The sequence below is a fragment of the Lontra canadensis genome, unplaced genomic scaffold, assembly GCF_010015895.1.
Source record: "Lontra canadensis isolate GAN:19392208 unplaced genomic scaffold, GSC_riverotter_1.0 scaffold180, whole genome shotgun sequence".
NCBI classification, from domain to species: Eukaryota; Metazoa; Chordata; class Mammalia; order Carnivora; family Mustelidae; genus Lontra; species Lontra canadensis.
Window position 1 is genome coordinate 304979 of NW_022631174.1, and position 10240 is coordinate 315218.

General features: G+C 40.1%; 1 pseudogene; it reads left to right on the forward strand.

Annotated features, from left to right (window-relative positions):
- The first annotated feature begins 8667 nt into the window (after positions 1-8667).
- On the forward strand, positions 8668-9646 carry LOC116860617 (annotated as a pseudogene).
- Positions 9647-10240: the final 594 nt, after the last annotated feature.

Consider the following 10240-nt stretch of genomic DNA (forward strand, 5'->3'; position numbering starts at 1 on the left):
CCAAATCAGTAACATGAAAGATTCAAAAGACCAGTTTTGCTTGGAAAGGCATTTGAGCTTTACTTGGGAGGCCAGCCACATGAGGAGAAGGCAGACACTTGTCCAAAGGTCAATTCCCAGGTTTCTGCCTGGCTCAGCAGTTTTTAAAGGGATTTAGGGTAGTTAATTGGCAAAGGCAGTACAGTTGGCCTGCAGGATTTCTTGATCACATGCAGACTCCATGGTAAACCAGCTACAAATGTTATCTCAGTGCTTGGGGGCTGTGCGAGGGGACTGAGTTCTTGTTTTGTGATGTGCAGGAGTCCTGTGTTCTTTCTACAAAGGAAGGCCAGGTTTACAAACACATGAAAGGAGTTTAGTAAAATCATTTGTGTGACCCGAAAAAGAAAATATTTTGCTAATAAAATTGTTAAGCTAATCAGAAAGCTGAGGCAGCTTCAAAGAGACTTGCTGGCTTCTGTGGCCTAGGAAAGTTCTGGTTCTTCATTCCTCAAGGCCAATTCTTGGCAAATCTCACAGGAAGTAAATTAGTTCTGTTACAATTCAAGGGCCTTAGGTCAGCAAGTAAGGAGTGTGTTATCTGGGAGCAAGTTAACCCTTAAGATCGGCTGGAGTGCTGTTACAGTAATAAAATCTTGGGGGGTGATGTTTCCCTCTACAGAGTGAGGGTTATATGACATTTCTGCAGGGTGTACCCTTCTTGTCTGGACTAATTTATTCACAGGCTCTATCCCCCATCCTCTGATTCCCAAAGTCTTTGGAGCTGTTTTCAAGAAAAGACATATTATGTCAGTGAAGCAATTATTTTAACTTCTATCTTAACTGTTCCCAATGACCTACCTAAAGGGAGCAGAGATTCTCAGAGCAATAGTTCTGTGCCTTTTACTCACACTTACACTTCTTTCCAATTCTTTTAATTGTTCCTGGTCTTGCATAAATTCCAGCTTATCCAGAAAAATCTTTCCAAACTACTACAGCCCAATCCCATGCCCAATTTCACCAAAAAGTTTTGGTCTTTTGGTCATAGTTTCCAAATGTATGTATGTATGTATGTATGTATGTATTTCAGAAATATTGAGCACCAGTTGTATGCAAGTGCGATGATGCGCATTGAGAATGCAAAGCTGAATCAAGCATAATCTGTCCTGAAGCCACTTACTGTAGGCAGAGAAGTGGTGGAGTTTCTAGAGAGAAATTATTATGCAAGAAGGTCACAGAGAGAAGTTCTGTGAAGTATTCAGTTAAAGTGCTGCATGAGATTAGCTGAGGAGCTTCAGGTGGGGGATCAAGAAAGCTTTAACACAACAGAAATATTTGAGTGGTAAAGAATTTGAGCACTTGGAGTTAGCAAGAGGACATTCCAGTGAAAACAAACAGTCTGAGCAAATATAGGGAAGAAGGAGATCAAAGAATGTGACCCCTTATAACACAAGTTCAAGTAGATACAAGGGAACAATTGGGAGGTAATTTAATTATTCTTTAACTATGCAATATGTGTGGAGAGCTGTTTTGCTCCTTTTGACATCAAATCACACAATCACAGAATGAGTCTAGGCCTATAATTAGACCCATAGGATGACTCAACAGGAATCATGGATTTCTGAGTTTCAAAAATACCTTAGTGATGAGAGAGTAGAAGGCTAGCTAAGGACAGGAAGAAGAGGACACCCCACAACACTACCCCCCACCAAGTGATACAGGTAACATTCCTCAGGCACTCCTGGCTGCCCTAAAAGGAAAAACAAATAGTTAATTTATGGAAATCACTGTCCTGCTGGACTTAAGTATCCCTCAGTTTACAGGAGCCTTAGCAGTTTACAAGGACAAAGCATTTCTAACAATGGTCTAGCTTCCAGAAGGGAATGTAAATATAATGAAAAGTCCTTATAATCTGCAGCCCACTGACAGATACTTGAAGCAGGCAAAGTGTAATGTTCCTCCAGGAAGCTCCCAACTATCTTCATGTTAATGCCTTGCTACAGGAGAAAACAACCTTAACTTGACAAAGGCAAGGTCTCAGGTATCCTGTGAGTCTTCTTTAACATATGAAAATCCTTTTGAAATCTCCCTTTTCCTTACCTCCAACCCCATAGTTTATAATCAACCACCCCTCACAATGCTGGGGCAGCAGCTCTTTCTGCCCTCTGTCCTGTCCTCTGGCTTTAATGAACTGCAATTTTGCACCAAAGACATCTCAAGAATTCTTTCTTGGTTATCTGCTCCCAATCTCACCCCACTGAACCTCACCAACATTCCAAAACCACATCACTTAGGAGACTCTGCATCAAATTTCTTACCCACATACACTTTTCTTTATAGCATCCCCTAAAACTGACAGCCACCAATATAGAGATCTAATTTGGATTCTGGCATTCAGGTTTTCACCAACTATCCTTGCATGTCTGCAGGTGCTGCTCTGCCTTATATGTGCTATATAAAATGAACCTGTATAGAAAAGAGGATTTCTGCAGGATCTAAAGTGGTCAAGAGAGCCTGAGATGGAAAAAGAGAGTGAGAGGTCATTAGGGTGGTTTCCAGGGACTGTTCAGACAGGGCAAGAGAACATGCGTGACAAGGATGTTGCAAGATATTCTAAACTCTGGTAATTTTCCTATATTTGTCATTGTTTTTACATACTACCTATAATTATCAGGAAAACTCTCAACATGAGAAGGAACCAAGTTCTTATTTTGAGAGAATAGGAATAATGGGTGATGACAGAGGGGAGGCTGGGGTTGGGACGAATGGTAACCTGCTATCAGCTAGAGGAAGACCATAAGTTACAGCATTGAAGAGGCATGGAAAGCAGGCTGTTTTCCTCTGGGCAAAACGCGCTGTCTTTCGGTGAAATGGAAAGCAGAGGGCTGGGAGGCAGACTGTTGGTGACCGAGAAGGCCCTCACAAACCTGCACTCATGAGAGACCTGAGCTTTTGTTACATTTGGTGAGAGATTCAGAAAATCTGAATCAGGAAGACCTACCAGAGAAAAGACCCTCATGAGATAGGTGATGGAGGAGAGCTCCAGAATGAACTCTGTGGTTAGTAGGATGCAGAATGAAGTGAGGCAGGTGCTGACTGTAACCAAGACCACAGAGCCTGCTTGTCAGTGAGCTACTTACCACAGGTGTGTGCACCTGAAAGCGTAAAGGCCACAGGCACAGCTGGGCTAGAGAATAGGTTTCTCAGAACCATGCACCCAAGGGTGCCCGGGTGGCTCAGTTGGTTAAGTGTCTGCCTTCTGCTCAGGTCATGATCTCAGGGTCCTGAGATTGAGCCCCACATTGGGCTCCCTCCTCAGTGGGGAGCCTGCCCTCCCCCCTCTGCATCCCCTCTTGTTTTTGTTTCTGCTCTCTCTCAAATAAAGATGTACAATATTAAAAATAAATAAATAAAAAGAAGAGTGCATCCAGAGCAGCCCTGGAAACATGGATTCTTTCATCCCTCAGTAAGTGTCAAGAAATGCCCATTGGGGGCTTGGTTGGAAGCAGCCAATTTGGGCTAGTCAAACCAGTGGACAAATTTCTTGTGTCCTCATACAAATCCTTTCTCTGATAGCCTCAATTATTTCGTGCAGCAAGCATACAGTGAGTGGCCTGGCCCAGGATGAGTTACTTTCTAAAATTAAAAAAAAAAAAAGTTTATAAGTATATTCAGTATTCACTCTAATCCCAGCTACTCAACCCCACAATGCTCTGCCATAATTTCCTCTTTAATAAAATGAGGAAGTAGATACTCTACAAGATGTCAGCCAACTTGGTACTTCTTTGACTCAGTGATGTTATATACAGAGTATACTGGATACAGCTTCATGCACTGTTGAGGCCACAGTGTGGATGAGGGTTATTGTCAAAATATTTAACGAGTACCAGAATGGTAATCTCTACCAGTGGGTTCCAGCTGAATAGTACTCTGGATGTGGGTCTCCCACCATGACTCAGGATCTACATTACTGATGGAAAAGTGACATTGTGTCTTGAATTTTAAAGTACTCCCTGGTATTCAGGAACTTATCTTCATAATTCCTATATCAGAATACAGTTGTAGAAATCACGGCTTTTATAATTATCTATGATGTGTTTAGTTATAATTTTAAAAATCCCTACATATTTCCAGGTGCCACTGTTACCAGTTTACTATGTTTTAAAAAGTCCATCAAAAGACAGAAAAAAGTCAAAGGAATTAGTTTAATAAGGAGAAGGTAAATATAGTCTTAAAACATTCATTTTCTGCTAAAACATGCACATAAAGAATAAAAGAGGCCATGAACTTCCACTGATGGATGCCACATAAATTAATGTGGGCAGAAACTGGTAAGCAAGTTGGCTGTTTCATTACAAGTGGGTTGTGATTGTAAAGGAAGTACAATGGAGCAAATGTTATTTCATTACTTCATGGAGCAGTGAGGCAAATCAAGATGGGTGGGTGTACCATACTCAACCTTTAATCTGCTGGGTAGCAGCTCCCTGAACCATCTAGAAACATGACAGAGAGGAGGAGCCCTTGAGCTGCTATTGCTTGCCTTTAAAGAGCTCTGTGATCTGGAGGAAGCAGATCATTTAAATCTATTAAAAAATATATTTAGTATTATAAAAGTAATCAGAGACTTTGTAGATCACTTAAAAGCAAAGAAAAGTGGGGAAAAAGGAATTAAAATTCTTCCATATTCCTACCAGTCAGTGGAACTGAGAGATGTTTATTTGGGGTCTTTTTTCTAGGTGCCTACATATATGATTCAGGTATAAATTCACTTCCTGCTTCATTCTTCATTGTGTAAGATTTCACCTTACTGTTGGGACTTTTGGGTTTTATAGCTGATTGTTGTTGCATATAAGGAATCTATTGATTTGTGCCTAATTATTTTTTACCTAATCTTTTTTTTTTTACCTAATTTTTTACCTAAATAATTCTCAGTTTCCCAGTTTTTTTCTCCTTTCTTGAGTTTTCAATTTAATCGTTTTCAATTTATTCTTTTCTTTCTTGTTTCTATTATCTAAGCGTTTTGTTTCTCTTTGCCTAAAACTTGTTAGAGTAATGACAAACACTTGAAGTAACAAAGACCATACTTTCCTGTGCCTGATTTTGATAGAAATATCACTACTATTTCACCATTATGAATGATACAGATTTGCAGTGGATATGACCTCTCACATAAAGAGGTATACTTCCATTTTAAGTGACTGCAAGCAGTTTTTTTTTTCATTTTTCCTTTTTCTCAAGAATGTATGTAGATTAGTTGCATATAATACCTAGCGAACACTACATCAAAAACTAATGATATACTATATGTTGGCTAATTGAACATAATTTAAAAAAAATTAATTGCCATGAAAAAAAGAAGGTATGTAGACATTTATGAACTATCCTTTAGAAAATATTCTCCATTTTAAGCCAACAAATATACTAAGTATATTAATAGATTTACTAATGTTATATCATCCTCTCCTATATAAAATCTATTAGAGAATGGATTTCATCTTGTTTCATTTTTTCCTCTCTTCCCCTATGATCCTCTGCCTTATTTCTCAAATTCTATGTATAGTGAGATCATAAGATAATTGTCTTTCCCTTATTGACTTATTTCACTGAACATAATACCCTCTAGTTCTATCCATGCCATTGCAAATGGCAAGATTTCATTCTTTTTGATGGCTGCATAATATTACATTGTGTGTATATACCACATCTTCTTTATCCATTCATCTATTGGTGGACATCTGGGCTCTTTCCATAGTTTGGCTATCATGGACATTGCTGCCATAAACATTGGGGTGCATGTGCCCCTTCGGATCATGACATTTGTATCTTTGGGGTAAATAAATACCCAGTTGTGTAATAGTTGGGTCATAGGGTAGCTCTATTTTCAACTTTTTGAGCAACCTCCATACTGTTTTCCAGAGTGGCTGCACCAACTTGCATTCCCAACAGTGTAGGATCCTCACCAACACCTGTTGTTACACCTGCAGGACCCTCTACATCCTCACCAACACCTGTTGTTTCCTGACTTGTTAATTTTAGCCATTCTCACTGGTGTTAGGTGGTATCTTATTGTGGTTTTGATGTGTATTTCCCTGATGGTGAGTGATGTTGAGCACTTTTTCATGTGTCTGTTGGCCATTTGCATGTCTTCTTTGAAGAAACCTCTGTTCATGTCTTCTGCCCATTTCTTGATTGGATTATTTATTCTTTGGGTGTTGAGTTTGATAAGTTCTTTATAGATTTTGGATACTAGATTTGGATACTGCTATGTCACTTGCAAATATCTTCTCCCATTCTGCCTGTTGCCTTTTAGTTTTGTTGACTGATTTCTTTGCTGTGTAAAAGCTTTTGATCTTGGTAAAGTCCCAATAGTTCATTTTTGCCCTGCTTCCCTTGCCTTTGGTGATGTTTCCAGGAAGAAGATGGTGTGGCTGAGGTTGAAGAGGTTGCTGTGTTCTCCCCAAGGATTTTGATGGATTCCTGTTTCACATTTAGGTCTTTCACCCATTTTGAGTCTATTTTTGTGTGTGGTATAAGGAAATGGTCCAGTTTCATTCTTCTGCATGTGGCAGTCCAATTTTCCCAACACCCTTTATTGAAGACACTGTCTTTTTTCCACTGGACACTCTTTCTTGCTTCATCTAAGATTAGTTAACCATAGAGTTGAGGGTCCATTTCTAGAGTCTCTATTCTGTTCCATTGATCTATGTGTCTGTTTTTGTGCCCGTACCATATTGTCTTGATGATTATAGCTTTTAATAGAGCTTGAAGTCTGGAATTGTGATGCCACCACCTTTGGTTTTCTTTTTCAACATTCCTCTCACTATTTGGGGTCTTTTCTGGTTCCATACAAATTTTAGGATTATTTGTTCCATTTCTTTGAAAAAAGTTGATGGCATTTTAATAGGGATTGCATTTAGTGTCGAGATTGTTCTAGGTAGCATAGAGATTTTCACAACATTTTTTTTTTCCAATCCATGAGCATGGAATATTCTTCCATTTCTTTGTGTCTTCCTCAGTTTCTTTCATGTGTATTCTATAGTTTTCTGAGTACAGATTCTTTTTCTCTTTGCTTAGGTTTATTCCTAGGTATCTTAGGGTTTTGGGTGCGATTGTAAATGGGATTGACTCCTTCATTTCTCTTTCTTCTGTCTTGTTGTTGGTATAAAGAAATGCAACTGATTTCTGTGCATTGATTTTATATACTGACACTTTTACTGAATTCCTCTATAAGTTCCAGCAGTTTTGGGGTGAAGTCTTTTGGATTTTCCACATAAAGTATCATATCATCTGCAAAGAGTGAGAGTTTGAATTCTTTGTCAATTTGGTTGCCTTTTATCTCTTTTTGTTGTCTGATTGCTGAGGCTAGGACTTCTAGTACTATTCTGAACATCAGTGGTGATAGAGGATATCCCTGGAAACAAACTGAGGGTTGCTGGAGTGGAGGGGGGTGGGAGGGATGGGTGGGTGGGTGATGGACATTGGGGAGGGTATGTGCTATGGTGAGCACTGTGAATTGTGTAAGACTGATGAATCACAGACCTTTACCCTTGAAACAATACATTACATGTTAGTTTTTAAAAAAGATAATGGACTTCATTTTTTTGTACTTAGGATTTTTGCACACATATTATCAAATGGGGGTAGTGTAGAATAATTCCTTTTTTTGCAAAGTGAATTGGAGGGGCACCTGGATGGCTCAGTTGGTTAAGCATCTGACTCTTGATTTTGGCTCAGGTCACCATCCCAGGGATTGAGCCCTGCATCAGGATCCATGCTACATCTAGGTTTCTTTCTTTTCCTCTCCCACTGCCCCTCTCTCTCCCTCTTCCTCTGTGAAAGGCAGTGTGCTCTCTCTCTTGCTTTCAAAAATAATAAAAAATAAAAATTAAATATAATATTAATAATATTATTTAATAATATAAAATAAAAAATTAAAATAAGTTTAAAATTTTTTAAATCAATTGGAAGGCAAAAATCACAATTTTTTTCCTAAGTTAAGGAAAGTTTATATTACATGAAAGCTATATTTACACTGACAGTTTAAAATAATTTGTACAAGAATTATATGAGCCTAGAGCCTACACCAGGAAGTACATTATTGACTATCCCCTGCTCCCTTTTGTTTTTTTTCAGTTGTGGTTGGTTTATTTGGTTTGGGGACTGTTCTTGAATCAATTGTTCAGACTTAGGAGCAGATTGATACTAAAGTTATTTGATTTATTTTTGACCTGCTGCCTTTCAGTTCTTAATTGTGTTTATCTTGATATTTTTCTTACTTATTTGCCATATCTTTATTCCTTTGCAATATACTTACAAGGACTTATGATACATTCTTCTGTTGTTTCTATTTACTAACTATTCGCTTTTACTTTTAGCATCATATTTCTCCAAATCTCTTCATACAGGTTGTTGGTGGGAGGATCTCATTCCTTGATTCTAGGGAACACTGGAAGATAGGATTTATATATCTTTCACAAGAAGGGGGAGTACCAAGGTAGTAGTAGTGTAACTCACCTGGAACTTGGGTGAGGACATTGAGGTGAAGACAGAGGGATAATGAGTTAGGTAAGGCCTAAGGAGGGGGAACATACTCACTAGAGACACTTGGGAATTTACCTGGGGCTAGGCATTTGAGAGGGAGTTGATATATTTTTCTTGAATAACTAAGTTGAGAACACTGATCTCTTTCAGAGACCCATGGACCTAGAATCCAGGACCAATGGAACAGCTGTTACTGAGTTTATCCTGCTTGGCTTGGTGGAGACATAAGTGCTACAACCAGTTGTCTTTGTAGTCTTCTTCTTTGCCTACCTGGTCACAGTCGGAGGCAACATCAGCATCCTGGCTGCCATCTTCATAGTGCTTAAACTCCACACCCCCATGTACTTCTTCCTAGGCAACCTATCAGTGCTGGATGTTGGGTGCATCACCGTCACTGTTCCCTCAATGTTGGCTCATCTCCTGTCCAACAAGCGTACAATTCCCTATGGAGCCTGCCTCACACAGCTTTTCTTCTTTCATCAGTTGGCTGGCGTGGACTGCTTCTTACTGACAGCCATGGCCTATGACCGATTCCTGGCCATCTGCCAGCCCCTTACCTATAGCACCCGAATGAGCCAGACAGTCCAGAGGATATTGGTAGCTGTGTCCTGGGCTTTAGCTTTCACCAATGCACTGACCCACACAGTAGCCATAGCCACACTCAACTTCTGTGGTCCCAATGTGATCAATCACTTCTATTGTGACCTCCCACAGCTCTTTCAGCTCTCCTGCTCCAGCACCCAACTCAACGAGCTGCTGCTCTTCGGTCTGGGCATCCTCATGGCAGGTGCACCTGTGATTCTCATTGTCACCTCCTATATCCATGTGGCAGCTGCAGTCCTACAAATCCGCTCTGTTGAGGGCAGAAAGAAAGCTTTCTCTACATGTGGCTCCCACCTCACTGTGGTGGGCATATTCTATGGGACAGGTGTCTTCAGCTACATGAGGCTGGGCTCAGTGGAGGCCTCAGACAAGGACAAAGGGATCGGCATCCTCAACACCATCATTAGCCCCACTAATGATGGGGCTAATGAGTGGGCTGAACCCACTCATTTACAGCCTCCAGAACCCTGATGTGCACGGGGCTCTGCGGCAGGTGCTCACAGGAAAGCGAGCCCTTGTATGAGGAGTGATTTAGGAGGGTAGAACCACAGCAAGTGTTTTCCTTCTCTCCTAGCTCCTTGAGCAAAATGACTTTTGTTAGGAAGTAAGACTTCTTGTTCCCCAGGGAGGCTCTACCTAATAATATGTGTGCAGGTTCTGTTGACCAGAATCTTTGGCTAGTTGCCTTTTGGTCCTAGATACCCTTTCCAATCCAGATGGAGGTGGGACCCAGGAAGCTCTGCAAGCTGGGAGACTCATGGTCCTACAGGCAGAACCTTTGTTTATTTTCTGCTGAAGACCCCAAAAAGACTCCAGCAAAGATTCTCTCCAAACTGGGATATGGAAAGTCACAGCTTGGTACCAAGTGTTAGTACATCCACCTGTCCGGGTTTCCCTGAAACAGCTTCCCCAACTTGCTTTGACACCAGGGCCCCACACAAGATTCTAGACCTAGTACAGTATAATTTGAGACATTGAGTACTCTGTCTACAATGCAAGATTCTAGGGTATTCAACAGTGAAGAGTTTATACTTCCTTTGGAACTTTTTTTTTCCTAAAATGGAAACACCATTCATTGATTTTAATTTCCCATTAGAAATTATGTTTATAAAAATGA